General features: G+C 37.6%; 1 long non-coding RNA gene across 1 annotated transcript in view; it reads right to left on the bottom strand.

Annotated features, from left to right (window-relative positions):
- Positions 1–18400, bottom strand: part of LOC309671310 — a 35432-nt gene extending 17032 nt beyond the window's left edge. Inside the window, exons 1-2 of the long non-coding RNA XR_014269123.1 lie at positions 18366–18400; positions 14461–14590 (exon numbers count right to left, since the gene is read on the bottom strand). This is a non-coding gene — a long non-coding RNA (uncharacterized lncRNA). The remainder of the gene's footprint in view (positions 1–14460; positions 14591–18365) is intronic.
- Between the last annotated feature and the right edge of the window lie 3097 nt (positions 18401–21497).

Genomic DNA, 21497 nt, shown 5'->3' with positions numbered 1-21497 from the left:
AAACACAGAGTTAAGTGTTGTTAAGATCTATACTGTTGTCTCCTTCAGCCACTGCTCTGGAAAGAACTTCTAACCATCTTAAAGCTAGAAGCCCAAAGCCTGTTTTATATCCGAGTACATTTAAACTAGAAATCACTTAAAACACTTCTTAGCAGCAGTTTCAAGCCTCTGCTAACCCCACCTCATGACACATCATCCCCTTGTTATTAAAACCTATCATACAACAATTCAGCAGTCCAATCTCTGTGTCTCTGTACCATGTATTTGTTGACTTACGGTTTTCATGTTTCTTACAAATTCAAACACTTTAGCCCCCCTAATGCAAAGCAGGGAAGCTTTCACCTTTCTTATGTAGTCATTAAGGCAGGAAAGGAAAATGTCTCCCAAGCTTTTTTATCTATTTCTCTCCTGTGTGTTGTAATAAAGCCTTCCAAATTTTCTGAATTAACCCTTTGCCTGGGGGAGGGGGAACAAAGCAAAAAACTCCCCAAACCCTAACACCTACCAGTGACCTGAGATAAGTTGCCTTTGGCAGAATCTGAATCCCTCTTCACTGACGGATCTCTGCCTGCCTAATTAAACTGCGGACAGTGAACTCTAGGCTATAACTCTGCTCCTCACAGAGCAGCAATTCATCATTTTGCCATGCAGCTCGTGTTGTCAGGACAATCTTTTGTCATATGTAACATGCCACTTTTTGTTTTGATAGGTGATTTTTAATTGAACCATAATGCCATCGCTGCCAGAGTGTGAGAGGGCTGAAGTTATAAATCATAAATCCAGATCTATAGCACTTATGCTCTTGGAAGCGTGTGAATGTTAAAGGAACCTGATGCTATTAGGATTTCCAAGAGAAATGAGCAGCTATGAAATGGTACATGCCATGGTATAAAGACACGATAATTATTTATGTCGATTTATAAAAGAATAAATGTAACAGGTGGTGCAATAAACCACCTGATGAGCAAGTTATGATGAATGCTATTGGACTGGTTATAACTTCTTTAAAGTATTTGAGTTTATATCCTTGGAGATCTCATAAACTGAGAAATGCTTCAGTAATTTCAAACAACTGAGTACAATGATAGGTAATTTGCAGTTAGTAAGAGCTTTTTATGGCTACTGCAATTAGTAAGTGAGCACAAGAAGTCTTGAACAATAGCTCAACTCATAGATATAAAAAGCTGTAAAATTAGGGAATATATTTAACATTGCTAGAGAAAGAAGTGATGGCAAAAAAAGCCAGATTATCCATCAAAAGCCATGAAAATTTTCTATTTAACAATACAGAGACTTTCCCTGCTCTCATATTACAGCAAAGAAGTATAGTATTACGCTCAAGGCCCCATCCTACCACAAGCATGGCTATCCATGGTAAAAACCCTACAGATGTATGAAAGTTGCACAAGAGGAGAAATGTTCCTCGCCTTTATTGCACAAAAGATCCCCATTTTTTTCTAAATATTGCAGCTGTTTTCATTGTTAATAAGCAATTTTGCACACGAGCATATTACATATTATAAAATAATGCATAGGCTTGTCACGTTCAGAAGCTTCTCAGTTACTTTTAAAGAAAGTAAAGCTATGTTGGTTTTAAGTTGCTTTTACGAATAAGGGCTTTGTCCATTTTTCTCTTCTATCTATTCCAAAGCACCAGAATTTTGCAAACAGCAGCTCAGACAAAATCATTGCAAGGTATATACCAATGAATCTTCAAAAACCAGGCTCCGGATTGAACTACCCCAAAATAGATCTCCCTGATATTCATGGGCAGGAAGGGGGAGCACTCTTCCTTGTCAGCCTTCATTTTTCTCAAACATGGAGATTTAAATCCCTCTTTAATTCTCTAAGAAGCCCCTCAGATCTCAAAGTCACAGGGCATTTCCCCTTCCCAGCCAGGCCTTGGTTTTGTATCACATCTTCCTTTGCCCTACGGAAGTTCCCCACTGCTTATGTGTGGGCATAGGCTTAATTTGCTGTGCTGTAATTCAAATTACAGTGACTTTTGCCATGGTTCTAAAGATTGCGATTTACCTCCTGAACAGCAAGTCAGAATGAACCCCTCATGTGCAAGCCCCATTTCAATAACTAATTCCTCTGTGATTTTTTTTCTTTTGGACACCAGGTATGTCAGTTGTGAGAGCTCACTCATTTCCTCTTTTTTGCCTGATCATACCCTTATTTTCAGTATTACAGGACTTTTCACTTGAAAATTTTTTATTTGTATTGTATAATTATTTTCGTTCCAAAGAAGTACTTCACACACACATTATGAAGCCACAGTCTCTTTCTACATCTTAGGCTTGATGTCTCCAGCCTATCCCTCTCCAGACTGCACAACTGTTTTTTCAAACAGCCACAGAAGTTAAAATTCAGTTATTCCAGTTAAACATGGAAATAATTTGGAATTAGCAATCACTGCAGAAAACAGTAGTTTCATTATATTGTTCTAAATTTTAATCGTTAAGACATGTATAAAAGCAAAAAGGCTCTGACTTTAAAGATCATTTCTACCTGGAACTCTTTCAGTGGAAAATTGGTTAAAAAAAATTACCTGAAATTAGTCTCAACTAAAGTAGCTATCATCTAATTGCTTGTCTTTTGCATGCTTCCTTATTTAAAGAAGGCAGTATCTAAAAATTATTCTGCATTTCAGTTTTACAGGCTTCAGGTCACAAAGTCACCCTGCAAACAGCTTATGTTCTAATTGATAACTGATGGAGTATTGCTATGTTTTTAATCTTCCTGAAACTGCAGTTTTGAAATTAGAGACATTTATCACTCCATTTAACCAGCTATGAAGATATGAAAAAATGTTTAGTCAGTATTTCCAGAATTCAATCACGCAATCACAACATGTTCTTTCCAACCATTAACAGACAGCTTACTAGCTTTGTCACTTAATGCAGCTGAAATGCAATTGACAGAATGACAAATCTTTTTATGAGAAGTCTGAGTCACATCAAATTAGTCACACAGAGATGTTAGTAACATATAACCTGCAAAGATGTAATGTCTTTCTGATTTTATATTTTCCATGTTGTTATTCAGTCACCGCTGCACAGATACAGATAGAATGTCTTTTTGATTTTAAAATACTCCTGCTACCTCTTGTACGGGGTTTTATAATTAGTTTTAAGCGAGGGCAAAGAATTCACGTAATATCTGAAGATGTGAAAATGTATCTAGCAAAAACTAATTTACACAAATATTACACTATTTATTATACACCAACTTTATTATTTCTTCAGCTTCAATCTACAAAATCAAATCTCAAAGGCAGGATCCTTGCAATATATGTTCTAGCTGGACAATTATATCTAGATTATATGAGAATCTTATTCAAACCTGGTCTCTCAGAGCTATTTGGTGCTCTCTGTTGGACTGATAATTTGACTTACAGTACGGGTGGCTTCGCTCCAGAACAAATCCATAAACCAACAAAGCAAAGCATAAAACCCACACTATGATCCATTTGCCCCACCAGCAGTGCTGAGATATGCAGTTAAAACACAGTGTCGGTCTCAATGGTATTGTAGCTTACTGGGGAATACGTCTTTCTGGCTCCACTGTGTGGCTTGGCTCAGATTTTGACATAAAGATACGCGCCTCAGGACTAAAAAGAAAAGAAGATTTTTTTTTTAGCTCGGTTTCAGAATAAAGGGAAGGAGTCTGCCTGAAGTTTCCCATTACTGAACACGAAAAACCTCAGTTTTAAATACACAGGCAGCCACCATTAAACAGAAGGAAATGGTAGAAAATGCTTAGAATCGAAAATGCAAAATTAGATTATTGTTTATTGTGATCGTTATGATCTCAGCACTGACTTAAGTATCTTTAATTAACCCACAGTCATGCCAGTCACGCTTAGAACACTGCTTTGAATATGCAGCACTTGGCTAAAGTGTTTGACGCCCTATAAGCTCATTTTTAAGAGCTCCTGTTTAAAGTCCCAGATACTGTGGGTGCAATGTCTGAAGGACAGAGAGCGCTTTGGATCCTCAGCCATGCCTACCACGCTAGAGGCCTGGGATCTGCCCTTCATAAAATCTCCTACACCTCTGTGACCTCGGTGATTTCAGGGTGGTTGTTTGGCAAACTCAAACTACTTCTGTAGGACATTTATCCTGAGTTCTGCAGTAGTCTTTCTCTCTCCCTCAGCTGTTTGCTCCCATATCTCAATCATGCACTTTGGACCACAGCACCAGAAAATGTCAGCCTTGAATGACTGAATTCGAGAACTGAATTCTCCTACATGTCCCTTTCTTATGTGAAGTGCAGCATTCCTCCATATGTCACTGTGCACTTGCTGTCTGGAGAACCAGTGCATCACATGGAAAAAATAAACTTATCTTGCAGGCTTTTCCAGACTGTGGGCCCTCATTTCTATGTACCTATTATTTCTCATGGAAACTGAAGAAATGACACATCTTTGAGATCTCTAACTCTCTGTTGAATTTGGCTGAAGAACACAGAGCAATTAAAAAAAATATAAGAGAGGATCTCATTGGCTGACAGTCTAACTGGCAGAGAAGTTGCTTTAAACTTTTATTTTGGAAGTACGGCTCTGGTACCAAATTCTATGCAATAAGGAATATGAAGCTTGATACTGAAATATTAACAACATTCTCTTACTGCTTTTTGACAGTAACTAACCTCAAAATTGACCCCAAGTTTATACATGGTCCCTTGAAGTATAAGGATAAAGAAGATTTGGTTATTCTTTCACAACCTGCCATTGACCTGTGCTTACTTCAGTAAGACATCTAAACTTTCTCTTACTCCACCTACTAAGTATTTGATTAAAAAACCCTTCACTTAAGGCATTGATTTATTTTCCATTGAGATATTCTGGGCCCTCCAAGTACTGTGTTAAGTCTTGATGTCTATTCTTGCACTCTTAAGCAATGCCTCTAAGATCTCTAAGATCTCAAGACAATCGTAACTCGACTTTGAGGCTTTACCAAATCCACCCAACTTGAAGGCAGAACGCGTTGCTGCCGATTCTAATTATTTTTCTGCTCCTATAGTTCAAACTACAAATCGCTACATGTCAGTATAAACAAATACTGGTATTTGTTCATGAAATATGGGTGCCTCAAAAGTTAATTTGTATTTGTACACAAATTTATTTCTATTTGTATGTGGATTTTAGGATAATGTTCTTGCTACTCTGCTTTTAAATTATTTATTAACTGTTTAGACAAGTAGTCTCATCTTTTCTTTATTCCCAGAGAGGTGAGTTCAGGGATGAACAAAATGCATTTGCCAATAACTAGTATTTATTTTGGCCTAAATGAAAGTGAATGTTGCCATTTATCCTTCTATATGGTGTTGTGAATTTACATAATGATGTATGATAACGGTTACAAAAAGGACACTCTGTCATCTTAAAGAAATGAAGACAATTGCAGAGACAGCTGTAAATTACTTCAGCAGAGTTGAAGACAGCTTCTACTGCTTTAGTCTTCTATGCACCTCAATTTAACAGGTAAATTCCCAACACTAAGTTAAAGTAACATTGAAAAACACATTAGAATTTTTTTATTCATAATATTCTATATTTAAATATAAATCTAATAACTTTTCATCTATGCATGAAACAGAAATATATGCTCAGAGCATAAAGGAATGATTATTCTTTCTCTTTTTTTTTTCACTTCATTATTCATGGAAGCAGTATAGTCCAAATATTTTGAATTTAATTTCTTTATCTCTGTGCAATGTTTATTTAATCTCACTGTTTCCTCCCCTTTATCAGTGAAGATACTCTGGACTTGCATAGGTGACAGAGACCTGAATAAGGGCCACTGCTTCCCCAATCACCCTTTTCTAATTACTAATGCTGCTTTTGTCCACTCTTGGCCATCTCTCATGCCATGTAACTGTTTTTCAACTGAAGTTCATCCATTTCTCGGCTGCAAAGCACGCTCTTCCAGTCCTTTTGCTATGTCAACCCTTCAGTGAGTTCTCGCGTTATTTTCTCTTTTCTATGCACAACACCAAGTCAGTCATTTTCTCTTATGTTTTGCATGCAGTTTTGTTACATCTCATTTCTTCTTCCCGCAATCCCCAAAATTCCTAAATTGAACAAATTTCTTGGGCAACCTTAGCTAATACCACCCCCCTATGCTGCAACAGCCTTCCTTGCCTAGCACCGAATCGGTCTTTCCTGCATACACTTATGCCTGGCCTTTTAACGCTGCTGTCTTTCTCATATCTTTTCCTGTGCATTTACTCACATTTTATTCAGTTCTTATTTTTTAAATACAGCTAAAATCATAACAGGGTATTTTCAACATGCCAGCCTCTCATTAGACATCACATGGGATAATCATTCTCCCTGAACAGCAAGTTATTTACCATTATTTGCTGTCATATGTCTAAAAGCTTGTTAGTGCCTGAGGGTAGAGACCTGTCTTATATTTCAGTCACACATTATTTACACAAGTTATTATTGTAAATTATTTATGTAGTCTTCCCATTTCTTATGTTCATCTTCCCATCCATCCAACACTCTCTAACTACGTTCATTTCCCTTGTCAGTCCGTTTGACTCTGACAACCTCTCCTTAAACTCTTGCTGTGACTTTGAGTATTTTTCCTTATCCCATCTTATTGTCACAACAATAAAAACCCTTTTCACTGTGAGGTTTAGGAGAATGAAAGCACAATAAGAAGAAAATAAGACTAATAATTTGAGAAAGTATGCTATGTTGATCCTCAAGAGCTGCTTTGTCACTTGGTAACTGGTAACAGGAATTAAGATGACAGGACAAATCACTGGGAGCATAATAATATCCATGATAATCAAAGGTTTGTATAATCCCTCAGAAGAAAAAAAAAACTATCAAAACAAGATAATATTTTTTCTTTTCACTGTTTTTTTTTTTTTCTTTGGCATGACACTATTCATGTCAGGCTTGCAAAATGCTTACTGGGAAACAAACCCCAAATTTTAATTCAGAAACAGAATTTTACTGGAGAAAGAGAAGGGGGGTGCTGTAGAAGAAGGAAATCCATTTCAAAATAAAGCCTAATCTATCTTTTTGTGTGTTTAAATAAACATTATGCAAAGAAAGAGAGAGAATATTCTATAGAGAAAAAAACAGCAAAAAACAAAGTCAGAAAATAATACTATGTTTTGAATTTTTATCATATTACTTTACAACGAGCCAGAGAAGACTCATATTCTTGCAATTTTGTTAATGTTTACCTCCCATTTCTGCAATGTAATGCACATCATAAAGCACCAGAACATTTTTAAATAACAATAAAATTCAGTGTGTATTGTATGTTGTACCACAGGACACAAATATGATATGACATACTACATTAACCTGCCAAAATACCATAATATCTATTACCATGTCTTTTCGACTTTTGATTTAAAAACCACAAAGAGTTACAATTCAAATCCTAACTGGATAAAAAATTACTTTTATATCAGTGCTATCTCCGGGGATACGCTTAGAATTAAAACGCTTGTTTTTTGAACACTTTGACATTATTTCTCATTGAAATGAGCATAAGAAATTGTTCATCAAAAGCAGAGAGAAAAAAAAAAAGAAAGGATTAGCATTTTAAACCTATCCCAGGAGCTTGACTTAAAATTGAGGTAATTTCATAGCCAGCTAGAATTTAACTCCTTGTAGATCTCATACTGCTCACACAAAAGGAAGAAAAAACACTAAATATATTTATTCTCTAATGACCTGAACTTTAAAGGAAAAGGCTGCTACTTTCATAAAACAATATGATTCTTGTCTTCTGATTTTTTTTTTTATTTATGCAAGAAAGTGATTCTGACAAGGCTTTACAATTACATTGCCCTGCTACTACAGTTTCTCTGCTCTTGCTGTCCTTCCAGATTCTTTTCTATCCTCTCCTAGCTTGCTGCTTCTTTCCATGCTTTCCTGTTCCCTTATTTTCGTTCCCTTATCTCTTTTCCATATTTTTATAATTACAAGTAAAAGTCCTATAAAACTTAAGAAGCCTTCAGATAGATCATTATTAATATAATTACAGCATGGAGAGCATAGTGATGTTTGAATGTAAATTAGAGTGAGTTTTACAGTTCATTAGAAAGACTCAGGGATTGAATTTAGTTTAATCAAAGCTTGAGTGCTCCCAGTATACACAGCACATACCTAGTGAAAAAAGGCATTAATATAGACTCAGAGAGTAAAGAGGTATGTCATGCTTTGCATCCACTTACAGGTGTCCATACAGGGTGCATCACAGGACCTAGTACCTAACGGCCTAATGGAGATGAATGAAAAATAATTGTATGTAATTCATTAATTTGCAAATGAACATACATCACTTTTCCACCTTCTTTCTGCAAGCATTCCTCCCATAGACAAACAGGGGGAGATGCTTGTCCCCGGTCCTGCTGGCTTTTGCCAGACTCCCGCCACAGATGGTGGCAAGCCCTCAGTACCTCCTCCTGCATCATTTCCCACTTTATCTGACCTAAGGTCCCTTCAAATATATTGGGCAGTTTAGCCGACAGAAGAAAGGGTGCTTCCCACTGCTGATTCTCTCCTGGTTTATTCCCCTGTGGTGAGCACTGGCACTATTTCTGGGCTTCAATGCACCCCGGAGCTAGGGAGAACAGCTCTCAGAACCAGAGCTCCAGGGAGACCCAGCTCCCGGCACTCCCGTGTATTGACAGTATATAGGAAATGCATTTCTCACCTGCTCACTGGAAAAGCATATATCCTCAAGATAATCAACCAAAACACTAAGTGCCGTTCCTCTTAGAAAACATCTCTGTGGAAATTTCCTAGGATCTCTCGGTGGCTGCTGGTTTTCCACTTAGATTTACTTTGTGATACCTAAAAATGTTCAGGGTATTAATCCAACTGATACAACTTTGTTTAGTGTTAAAATTTAAATGCAATTGTCATGCCACATTAAACTACTTGCCCTAGAGAAGTTAGCTTTCTCACAGTTATTTTGCTCATCTTCAGATGGTTTTTTTTTTTTAAAAAAAAGCCAATTACAGCCAGAGAAGGTCCCGCAGAACATGCAGCAGCTCAGCATGTCAGGGCTTACTGGGGCACATCTGCAGCCTGCTTCTGGATGGGGAAGGGGCAGCTGCTGATCACTCTTTAAGGAGACTACGCTAGAGCTTAAATAATTTGGGGTACGCACGTGAGTGCACATACGCACCTTGTAAAAATATACTGAAGAATTTGCAGTTTAACGAGGAAAGGTACAAGCCAGAGGAGAGACGGTTAATGGGCATAGGGTCCTGGGGGAGTGCAGGGGATATCGCCCTACATGCCATGCCACAGCTCCGAGCCACAAAGGGGCTGTAGCTGCAAGCAAGAATAGGGCAGCAGTGCCCGAGTGCTTCCCTGCTGTGACTGGAGCAGGGTCCAGAGCTACAAGAGCTTCCCGGGTGCTCGGCCACATCAGGCAGCGCCGCCCCGGCTTTAATCAGTTTATTGTCTGCACAAAGCGGGCTGGGTTTCACTGCTTGAAAAGCCCTGGCGTGGATTCCTGTGTTAAGTTTTTACCGGCCTAAAAATAGGAGTTCATAATTGAAAAGCTGGCAGATCCTTTAATTATAGGGGAGCAAACAATGCCACTAGAGAAATGTAAATACAGCCTAATTGTTACTTCTTTATTTCATTGTTAAAGAGCCAGCTGACATAATGGCAGACATGGGATAATGCCTGTGTCTTAAGCAGCAAGATCTGCAATCAAGTTTTTAAAATGTTCCTCATTTGTCTCTCTCACGGGAATTTACATGCAAAGTCTTGCCAAATGAATCAAGAAAAAAATAGGGTAAGTGTGAATGCCGGAAAAAGAAACCGCAAAGAATACATTGAAAGTACTATACGGGGCACAGTTTAATTGAATTGTGATTTGTTGGTCTTGTAAGCGCTCTCCAGAAAGGAATGTCATGCTAATCAAAAGCTGTCCAACTTCACCTTATTTTTAGCAGGCAAACTTTAAATGAGACAGTTCAGGATTTTGATTTCTGAGGGATATTGGATCACATTCACCCACAGGGCATTTAAATATAAAAACCTATTTATATGCAAATTCTTTAGTATTTCATGTAAAGTGGATTTTTATCAATTGACCATTCTATTCTATAAGTTATCATGTTGATAAAACATCTTTAGTAATGGTAAAATGAAGGAGCAAATATAATCAACACCGCTTGGTTAGGTAGATCCTAGACTTTCTCGGGCATTCCTGTGAGTTCTTGAAATGTAGAGCTATAAAGTTAACAAACTGCCTTTCATAGAAGGACCCAGGAATAGGAGTCCACAGTAAAGGCTCTTTTGATCACTCTCACCTTAATTGGAGAGATAACTAATACTGGGGAAAGTTCAGAATATGTTACTCGTAAGTCAAAGGAAATGAGAGTGTGCTTTTGCTACAGAATCAAATCCTTCATTTTTTTTTTTTTCTTTAGAAAACTCAGGCCAAATCCCTAATGTCCAAATTTTAGCTTGTCCAGCTTTTGTCACACAATATCCTTTAGACATCTGTAGAAGAAAATGCTTCATTATCAGAGCATCTCTGGCTGTAGTGAGGGAACATTTCCTATTACAAGGTATTCGTTTTGATGGTAGTTTATATGCAAATGTGTAATTTGGGGTGGGGGATAGGCGTGTCTTGCTAATTCTACATATTGTGCAACACTAACGGAGTTTGTGGGGGAACTTTGCTGCAGGAAGAAGCAATCTCATCAGGAAGGTCAGTGCTTCTCACCTTTCTTTCATTCGCCCACTGTGAAATGCCCTGGCAAAACTAAATATAATCGCAGTGCCTCTTTGAGAGTTTTAGCAGGAGACTGAGTATCAGCACAGAGTACTGCCATCCACACTGATATTAACACTTCCAAACAGGAAACTCTTCACCTCCAGAAACAAATGCCACCATCTCTACTCTCCTTGCAGCACTCCGGTGTTAAGCATTATTATACCGAGTAGCTGGAAGCCACCTTCAATCCTCTCTAAACCTTCTCAAAAACACACTAATTCTTTTGAAACACTTTGACTACTTTTTTCTTTTTTTTTTTTTTTTTCAAATTCTCTCGAGTTTGGAAGGCAACAGGAAGAGTTATCCCAGCACTGCCTTCTGGAGTTTTGCAATAATCTAGCCAGCTGAGATGGTAATAGTATAATGTGATTAGCCAAAGGACACAGAGCAGCCTTGGTGATTAAGTGAGATAGTTCGGTGATCAGAGATCTCACCCTCGTCCCTAGGAGGTTATAGTCATGATAGCTGATTGCTTTGAACATGCTTGCAGTGGTTATTTGTTTATTTAAACAAGTTAAATGTAATAGAGCAGTTCTCTCTGTTCCTGGAAGCAAGTTAGTGTTTCTTTGGATTGTTTATTCCTCCAAGGCTGAACTCGGGGACAGCTTTTTAGAAATAATAAAGTATTACAGATTGTGCTGGGTTTGGAACAATACACAGAAGTGACCATTTCATACACCATCTATCTTGTAGAGAGTTTAGTATACGTTATTACAGAATATAGCATCATTTATCTGACTACTAGTAGCCTTTCCGGTAATAATATTGCATCGAGAATCAGGTATGAATTCAAGAATATTTGTCTGGCATAAATGCTCACAGATTTTTTCTAAATTTACATAGTCCTTTTAAGAGGTTTGAGAGAACAGGCAGGCAACTTCACAAATAGAAGCTCATTAGATAAGAGATATTAACATTATTAGTGTATCTTCCAGAATTCAATCAATCAAATGAATGAAAAAGGTCTTCTCAGCTAATTCTTAATAGTGACTGATCAATGTGATGTTTGAATTTACAGTATTTCTAGCATTTAAATTTTGCCTTAGCCGGTTCACAACTGATTGCAACACTCAATGTCTCTTATTACCTCCAAACTTCTTATAATTTGCTTCCCACTTTCATCTATTAAGTTGTTCTCTAATACGTAAAATAATAAATAAATTTCAACAGGCAGGCATTATCACTGATTGGACTGGCAGGGACTGCACTTTTTACATTTCAGTGAAGATTACTATTCTTTGATATCTTTTCCCTGTCTTTCAGTTGCACATATCAATAACAACCATATTCTGTTGTATTATTATAGCTAAGTCAAACAATGGAATTTGTAGAAACATATTCAAAGCAGTTCATTAAAATGATGAACTCATGTCACTATTTATAATTTCTGTACATCTGTATTGTATTCATGTATTCATTCATTTCTTCTAATGACACCGATTCTTTGGAAACATTTACAAATTGATTTCTTTCATGAATGCAATCTTTTTGTTTCTTCTAATTTTCTACAAGCAGTACACAGCTTTTATGAATTAGTTCACAATTCACAATCATTCCACTACTCTGAATAGAGAAATTTCATCCTATCAATTTCTCCCGATCTTTTTGGTTATTTTTCTACAATCCTAATTCTTCATTTGATCACGAACACAGCAGTGTATTGTGTCCCCTGATAGCTTTTAGTATAAATGCATATTCTAATGTGAACTGCCTTACTGATATTAGTTTGAACACAGAAGTTCTTTCCAGCACTCCAGGGAACAGAAAGGTACCTCTTTAACAAACAAAATACAACCCTAATTAACCTTATGAAGTAAACTTACCCTCAAATATTACAATCAATAAGCAATAGAGGAAGGGCTGAGGCCGAATTCAACCAAACTCAAAGTAATTATTGTGATATTTCCTCATCAGATTGAAGATCTGCTAAAATTCTTAAAAGATCTGCTCACCGTATTCATGAGAAGTTCAACTGAATTTCACTCAGTTTCTGACAAATTTATATTCTTGCAGCTACTACATCACACTATATACAGAAAGCCGCAAGCTCGTCGTGTATAAGTAGTGGATTTTCAAAATTCTAATAGTCACTATATTTGCTCTAAGGTGTCATCAACTAACATCTATTAAAATCTTCATGGAAATGGAATTGGTGAAATAAGGACTCACTTTCCCAATGTGTGAAACAGCAAAACACTTTGAAATGAAACAGAGATTATTTTCAAGGGCTTTGTTATACCAGAAATAGAAAACCATTTACAGTCAAGCCAAAACAGGCCCATACACAAGTTCTTACAACGCATAGTTTCCTATCAAACAGTAGCACAACTGCAAAAAAAGAGATGAACGCCAAAAAATCTAGTGTCATCACCCATGTTTTAAAATTCCTTCTTTCTCGACATTAACTAACAAAGGTTGTCATTTGGAATTAGTTTCACAAAGGTGTACTGAGATGTGACCCACCATTTACAGTTTTTAAAATATTTCTAACTCATTTTCTAGCTTTCCACTTTAGATCCATTTTTTTAAAAACTTTTTTCAAAAAGCGGCACAAGGAAGATTCTGACATCAATGATACCAGTTTGCCTCTGGATTATTTATGCAAGTGAACTGTTACTCTGGGCCTTTCTGGAAGGAATTGGAGCCAAAGGTGTCCCAGTCTTCACTTCAAGCAGACACTCATATTTTAGAATTATCATTAGTGAATTAGCCATATGCATCCTTTTAATAATCAGCCTTATTAGGGATAAAAGCTTATCTCCTATTCTCAGATGTAATTACAACATACCCCTGATCTCTACTAAGTCTATAAACAGAATACTTGTTTTAATTCTTGACCCGTGGGATCAAAACCAAAATCAGAGATTAAATGAAGTCAAAAACTTATCAGTAGCCCACTATAATACAAACTAAAATACAGAGAGCGTCCACAATTATTTTGTATTCAGACTTCCCTTTGTATTGTGTTCAAACACTAATCCTTCCATTTACTTTAAAAGATTAATGCAACAAAAGGGTGACTAATTGTAAAAGGGGCACAATAAAGTTCAGGTTAGTGCTCTTTTGTATTAGAGAAAAATAATATGTTTGAGATGGAGAAATTAAATTTTCTGGAAGAGGTCAGCATGGGAATCAAATGAATCCTTCTGATTCATGCAGAGTCATGCATTAACCACTTGAGATTTGGAAGGAAAAGACTTAAAGCTTTTTTTCCTCCTGTACAGATAATTTCCTTTAATAACTAAGACGCTATTTTGTCTTCAGAATATCAACTTTCCAAATTAGTTGAGTTCTGAAGGTCCTCCAGAGCACAACATCTATGATTAAACACTTTCTAAAGTTCATTCTACTAGTAAAAGTGGAAATTCCATTATTTTAGCAAGAGCAGGCATGTCAAATCTGTCAAGACATGATAGGACTGAGGATAGAATAGAGGTAAGGCATCTATGTTTGTAAGTTATATTCACAGGGCACAGAAGTTATTATGAACCTCATTATTCTTTGGTACGGTAATCAAATGAAAATATAGTTATTGTGACTCTTGTTAAGCCTAAATTGTGAAGAATTACCTTCAAAAGGTTTAAAAGATAGCAACCTAGAGGCAGCAGAATCACACAAGCATGATTCCTTTGGCTTGGTTTACTCATGAGAAAAGCCCCTATTTATGACTTACCCTCTTCAGAAGCAGTGGGGGTTGCTGTAACAAAAGCCACGTGCAGCATTCCAGCCTCTCCATCCAAGTTGCAGCAAAAGGGTCGGCAGCCTCAGAAGCTCCTCCACCCGAATGCAGACTCCAGCCAAACCTGGGAAGAAGCATCACAGAGGACCTTAATACAATTCCTAGGGTCAGGGGCTAGTGCCACGGAGAGGATTACCTATTTTTTACAGTTCTTTTATGGTGCGAAATCATATCCAGAAGGTGGATCTAAAGCTTAATGCCTGGCTGTTCAAATAGCTAAGTGACTCATTTGTTGCTAATTTATGCACTTTCCCCACCACTACTTTTCCAGCTGTACTGATGTACAGCTAAGGATTGGTAAAAGTAAGTTACCAGGCTGCTCTTGAGGCATCTGAGCATTCTTTTTCCCCACAGCTGTGGCAGATTTGTGGAGAATTACCCCCAGCGTGTTGGAAACAGACACCTGCTACTGAGACACAGGGCTAGTTACTGCAGAGAAGCAGAACTGATGGACGTGTGCTGCGTATGGAGCTCTTGGTAGGATCTTCTCATCATGATCTACCCAAGCTCCTGGACAGTCTCACAGAAGTAGAGGGATGAGACAGGCAAAGACAAGCACAAAACCATGACCAAGCAGATAAAGCTTCTTGGCGAGGTCTGACACAGCATTTTCCAAGACTACAGTAATTGTACCGGGTTGCAATCCCAGGTTGTCTACCTTAGCATGGAAAAATACAACATGTACAGTTTTATTAAATTATACATAATTCCTAATTTTTGCTTGTTCAAGAAATCTAAAAAATGTTACTTTTCTATTTTGAAATGAGATATTTTTGTTCTGGTTTTAATATCAAAAAGTTCCAGCAAAATAGAAAACCCATGCTTCCATCAGCTATAAAGGGCAAGTATGGCCAATGTGAAGCCATAAAAGTAGAATAAAATATAAATTATTCCACAGCATTATCAAAGTGTCTGAATTATCCAACTGTCTCATGATTTTGGGCACAATTAAATTCACTAATAGGAAAGCAGTTGAATAACATCATGCTTCAGATCACTAGTTGAATAACATTGTCATACTCAGGCTAATACATTGTGACAGCTCCTGCCTAGAATACATTACTTAAGATCTGAAAGTTTTGATCATAAAAACGCCTTTTCCAGAGCTTCCAAACAAATAAAATAATAATATAATAAGAGAATGAGTAAAGGTCTAAAAGTTAATATTTCAGAACAAGTGAAGATATTTCTCAGTTAATTTAAACATTTGTCTCTATGTATCTTTGACATTTGGAGCCAGAGGAAGGGGTGTTAAGAAGTAATTGCATTCACTGCCTTCCAGATATCTTTTATTGGTTCTCAAGTGGATCTGAATTCAAGAAATGACTCTGAAATGTTTGTGTGCATAGAGAAAATATTTCATTTGACATTTTGTTCTCTGGTAGCATTTTTATGCTTATGCGTATATAAATAAATTCTTTGAAAAGCAAACTCTTTCAGTACACGCATTAATGAAAAGGGGACAACAAGGCAGTTCTAATTTTCTCTTTATAAGAGGAAACACGCCAGCTAAGGATCTTGGACATATTCAACCTTTCTCTAAAAGATGCTTTTATTTTAACCAATGAGAATTTTGTACCTGGATCATTGTTGTGCAAAGATTAAGCTAATCGCAAAAAAAACCCAACCAAACAATAAAAAAAGTACAAGCACTTTGAGACACAATCCAACAAGCAATACAATCAATGGGCAATGGATTAAGTCCCTTATAATCATTATACAGATGGAGTTATGAATGGAAACCAGACTTTTTCATACTTGGATCCCCTACTATAATTTTCAAAGTTGCAGTGTATAGTACAGCTTTAGCTGCCTGGTTTTAAAAACTCGATTTTATACACTGGTCAAAATGTTCTACTCAGTTACAACAGAAACGCTAACGAGCACACTGCATGGGGGGCAGTTTGGGTGCTTGAACGTAGGTGTCTGGTGCCATTTCACTCACACCCTCACCCAGGAGGGTGAACATGTTCTGTCAGGTCTGTGTTTTATCTGCCAGCTCCTGGCAGACGTCTGGCATGCCCCAGGCCATTTCAAAAAACTTAAAATATTTAGATACCTAAATCACTCCAAGCGTTTCTGAAATTTAAAAGAAAAGAAGAAACAGCATTCTGAAGGTTGGTATTCCTTTAAGAGAAAGTCTATACATTTTGGTTTCCAATCTAACATAACTTTAAAGCTATTTTTATAGCTGTTGATCATGATCTATTAGCTAAGAGGAAAGACTAAATTGCCTAGACCAAAATAAAGAAGGACTGGCTGAATCTCCTCTCACTTAACAGCTATTTGCAGTAGTTCCATAGATGTTGGCATAGTGTATATACCCTTCGTGGCCAGGATTAATTCTGAAAAGTAGAAGTCTTCTGAAAAACAAGTGTGCTATTTTGTCTTCTCTGGGAATAAAGCAACATAACGAGTGCAATTGCTCTATCAGATTTTGAATCTCAGTTTAGTATACAAGTTTCTCAAGAAAACTGTTTAAAATGACAAAGTTGGCACAAGTTCCCATGCAAGCATCTTTGTTATCTGACAGTAGATATGACCGAGGGTTGCTTTCTTGTAAGAAAATCCTGTAAGAGCTGTAATAACCAAAATGGGGCAGCCCTCTCCAGGGATGGGACCCACACGGTGCACTGCGCCCCAATGGGACACGTTTGGTGCTGCAGACCTCAGGTTTCCCAGTATCTGAAAAGACATGGGATTATCTAAATTATTGCCCCTTTCTTTATAGCATTAGCTCTAATAAATAGCATTTTAAATGGTACTTTACAAAGTCTGAGTGCCTTTTGTACTGGGATTGTAATGGACCAGCACCTGCTGGTGCAAAACGTCATCTGGCCTAAACTTATTTTCAGTGTGTTAATTGACATAGATTCTTTGCTAAACCATTACAGTGCAGTTTTTAATTATTTTTCATTATACAAGATTAATTAGAATAGTTGTTTCTAAATTTCTCAGATATCCGTTACCACACATGTTCTTAGCTATTTACTCCATTTTTTGTTGATTTTATGTACCAAAGTATTATTTCAGACATATAGTAGAAAACCCCCATTTCTCTGTAAAGCAAACCCAGAAATATGTTATGGAAAATGAAAATTAATTGTTAGTTTGTTAAGTTTCAAAAGAAGGAACAGCCAGAGTAAGTAGGGAGATGGCAGCAGGAAAAAATTACTAAGTCTAATAATCAGTAGTTGAATTCTGTTAACAGAAATGACTCATAAATAAAACAAATGTGACCAATATCCCCACATCTTTTGCTAACAAATTTGGTTTGTACTGTATTTAGTACTCTAGATAAATATTGTTCCCTCTGTTAAGCCTCCCTACTTTTTCAGCTTGTTTAACCTGTAAAGCCTTCGCTCGGCTTAGGATGCGCCTGTCCTGCTGTCTGTCTCTGCTCGTCTTGCTCTCTGTCTGAGGAACCAGATAAAGGAATGTATGCAATGCCTGGGCTAGGCTGGATGACAGCCCCGGTTTGAACGTACGCAATGGAGACAGACTCCGCCAGAAAAAGGGCTACCGCGATTTTGGTGTAGGGTATAGCTCACAACAAAGCAGAAGAAATTCCACCAGACGGCTGGCTCAAGCCTTTCTTCCATGCAAGCAGAAATGACTTTTTTTCTGCCACAAAAGAGACAATAGCATTACATTCCCATCCCTGAAAGTGAAGTTAATCCTGCAGCAGCAGCATGGACAGACTCAGCCATCTCCCGCGGGTGCATCAGTGGGTTGGCCCTCATGAGACAATATGCAGCAGACAGTGAAGGCCCCTCCTGACTAACTCGCTCCACTTTGCCTGGAAAAAGCATCTGCAGAGCAACTCCTGCACTTCTCACCTGCAGAGCTTCTTTGTGTGTGGTGCCTCCTCTCCGGCACAAGCATCACCGGCTGTGCTGACAGCAGGGAATTCCACAGCGGGGCAGCGGGAGGGCAGCTGCTCTTTCTGCAACAGCGGTGAAGGGCCCTGAGCTCTCCGAGCAGCCAGTCTGGAGCCACTCGCCCTCTCCAGTGCAACCCCCTCACAGGGCACTGGCCTTCACCGTGTCTTCTGGGCACAGCTCCAAGTCCTCCCTCCTGCCAGCAAATAAAGTGTGATTAGAGATAAGAAAAAAAATATCAAAAGCTATCAAACAGAAAGATGTCACTGGAAATTCTTGAGACACAGGTCAGTGCAGGATGAGAAAAGTGCACTGGGAAAATACGTCTTCAGTTTCTCTCCTCTGCCCACGTTCTGGATTGGTGGGATCCAACACAACTGTTCATGTGCACTCACCCAAGTCCTGGACTCCAGTTCCCGAACTGCACACCCTAGTTGGGAGTGGGGACAATGAAAAGCCCGAGTCCTGCCAAGAGCAGTGGCAGACATTCAAAACTAAATGCCAGCAATAAAGCAGCACAGTATGGATGGGTTCCCACTGAGCCTGTCCTAGGTCAGACAGGAGATAAGCCAAACAGCCCCCCAGTATGCACTACTGGTATTGTCATTAATATTTGCTATAAAAAGCACTGATGACTTCCAACTTGTCCCCGTGCAGAAGAGGATAGGTGCCATATTTCATACAGCAAGTTGCAGAGTTGTTATTCTAGTCATTATTAAAAAAATTCTGTTGGTTGTCTTCCATCCTAGCGCACATACATAACACCTAGCATTATATGTCTGAATATTGTTATATTATACTGTAAAACAGCAGATGTGGATGGAATATCCTGGCACCTTCTACGCTGAAGTCAGTTTCATTATGTTTGCAAAAGGCAAATACAGATACATCAGTGTACTTTATTATAATGTCATATTCCTGACACTATAGTAAAAGTTGATTTGGTGTTTCCATTACAAATCTCATTTTCAGAGGCTTATGACTCATCCATCTAAGTTTTTTCAGGATGAGATTTACCATACAGACCTCAGTCTGCTTATAATTCCTCCCCTAAAAAATTGGTCAGTATTGGCTATCTGCACATTTTAAATCCCAAGAGCTCAAATAAATTGTTTTCTTCATGCTATTTCATTTTTAACATTATCAAGTATTTGTGTCCTTCTTTAAGAATATAAAAGAAATTACAAAATTTAAGTTAAAATGTCCTTGCTTCAACATATATCACAGTCTTATATTCTTTTTCCGTGTATTTTAATCAGAAGGTTGAGAGCCTGCTTGGGAAAAACCGTAAAAATTCTTTAAGAATGAAACAGGCACATACTACAATTTTGTCTGTGATTTTCAAAGCACTAACTGAAAATCTGTGTTTAAGATATAAATATATCGAGCATTATTTCTAACGTTTAATAAAAGCCACCACATTTCACCCCTCTACTCCATTTGCGGGGTTGCTGTCACGCACACAGATGCATGCAATTGACATTCAGCCCTTCTGTTTTGCATCATCAAGAGGTTCTGTTCTTTTATGCTACCGCAAGCTTCGCAATTCTGAAGGTCTGAATGAGTATCTTAGCAATTTTTAAACCTATACAAGCAAATTCACTGAACATTTATACAGTTTTTGTATTCACTATAAAACACCATTTATCTAACTCTAGTCTTGGATTGCATTTTCCGAGTTATATGTGTTTTTAAGCTCAAAGTTTAACAAATCATTGCACTAATAGTTTCACAGGGTTGTCATGAAAAACTCAGAACCGATTACTATTCTTTTTCAAACGCCTTAAGGTTTTTATCTGAGCTATACAGAAAGCCTGTTAGGATAGTTAAAAAATCATTTCAGCTACTACATATATTAGGAATATAGGTCTATTTCCCAAATATGATTTGGACATAAAACACTGGCTATTGCAACTTATGTATTGCAAGCCTCTAGCACCAGAGTGGAAATCAGAATCCCCGCCACTGGAGAATGGGACATACCAGGATTACAGCCTGTCAAGCACATTGATAGGCACCTGCATTAAGTGAGAATACTCTGCAAGGAAAACTTGAAAAGCAATCAGTAGGGGAATTTTGAAAACTTTAATTCCATCTCGTTTTAGGCTTAGAAAGCTATTGGAAGTATCTGCTTTTGCTATTCACAACGTTATACACTTAACACAGGAAGTGCCCCTAAATATTACCATTCACTACACACAGCACTCGGAATAAAAACACTGATGGTTCATTTTTTCAAAGCAGCATTTTTCATCTTCCACAGCAACGTCCTAATAACAGTATATACTATGTAGAGAAGGGGAAGAGCTGAAGCTTTTCCAATTTCCTAGAAATTATTTAATAATTCATAACTTTATTTGGCTGGGAGATTGTAACACTGAGAACTGAAGTGTTTCACCACGATTCTGTTCTTAAACTATGGTTACTGCCATCCCTCCTTTGGAGAAATTAAATCATCCTTGACCAGCCTGCTCTCTGTAATAAAATGACTAGGTCTTTGGAGGAGGGGACAGCAGTAGAAGTCATCTACCTGCGTTTCAGCAAAGCTTTCAAGAAAATATCCTTGCGGGTACACTATGGTCTAGATGGGTGTACTACAGACAGTTAAAAAGCATTTTCTTGTCAGACATAGGGTAGCAGGTAAAGGTTTTCTATAGCAATCATTATATTATTTTGCAATTGAGTCAAAACAATTCTTTTTGACTCCACCTAGTGCTCAGTTGTGGAGCACTGGAAAGAGCGATAATCCGTGTTCGTTTTAGCATACTCAGAAAGCATAAATGCATAAGCTATACTTATTCATATGCTGTATGACCTTTTTAACTAGGTAGAAAGTAAAGTGGTGTAGGAGGGAAGAAACAATGGTGAAAATAGTATCCCTTCAACATTTCATCTATTTTCTGTGCAGCTGGAGAACAAGCTGCTCTCCATAAAATAACATAGATCTCTTCAGAAAACAAGGTGTTTAAGCATGCTACCCATGCCTTCTTATCACAAGGGCATTACCAGTTTCACTTACTTGATTTAACATCAGACAGCAGGTAAATGAGGTAAGATAAAAATAGAAAAAGCTCTTCAATTTTAGTACAG

The sequence above is a fragment of the Vanellus vanellus genome, assembly GCF_965231255.1.
Source record: "Vanellus vanellus genome assembly, chromosome: 4".
NCBI classification, from domain to species: domain Eukaryota; kingdom Metazoa; phylum Chordata; class Aves; order Charadriiformes; family Charadriidae; genus Vanellus; species Vanellus vanellus.
Note: the sequence above shows the minus strand (reverse complement) of the source record. Positions and strands in the feature narration are given on the sequence as shown.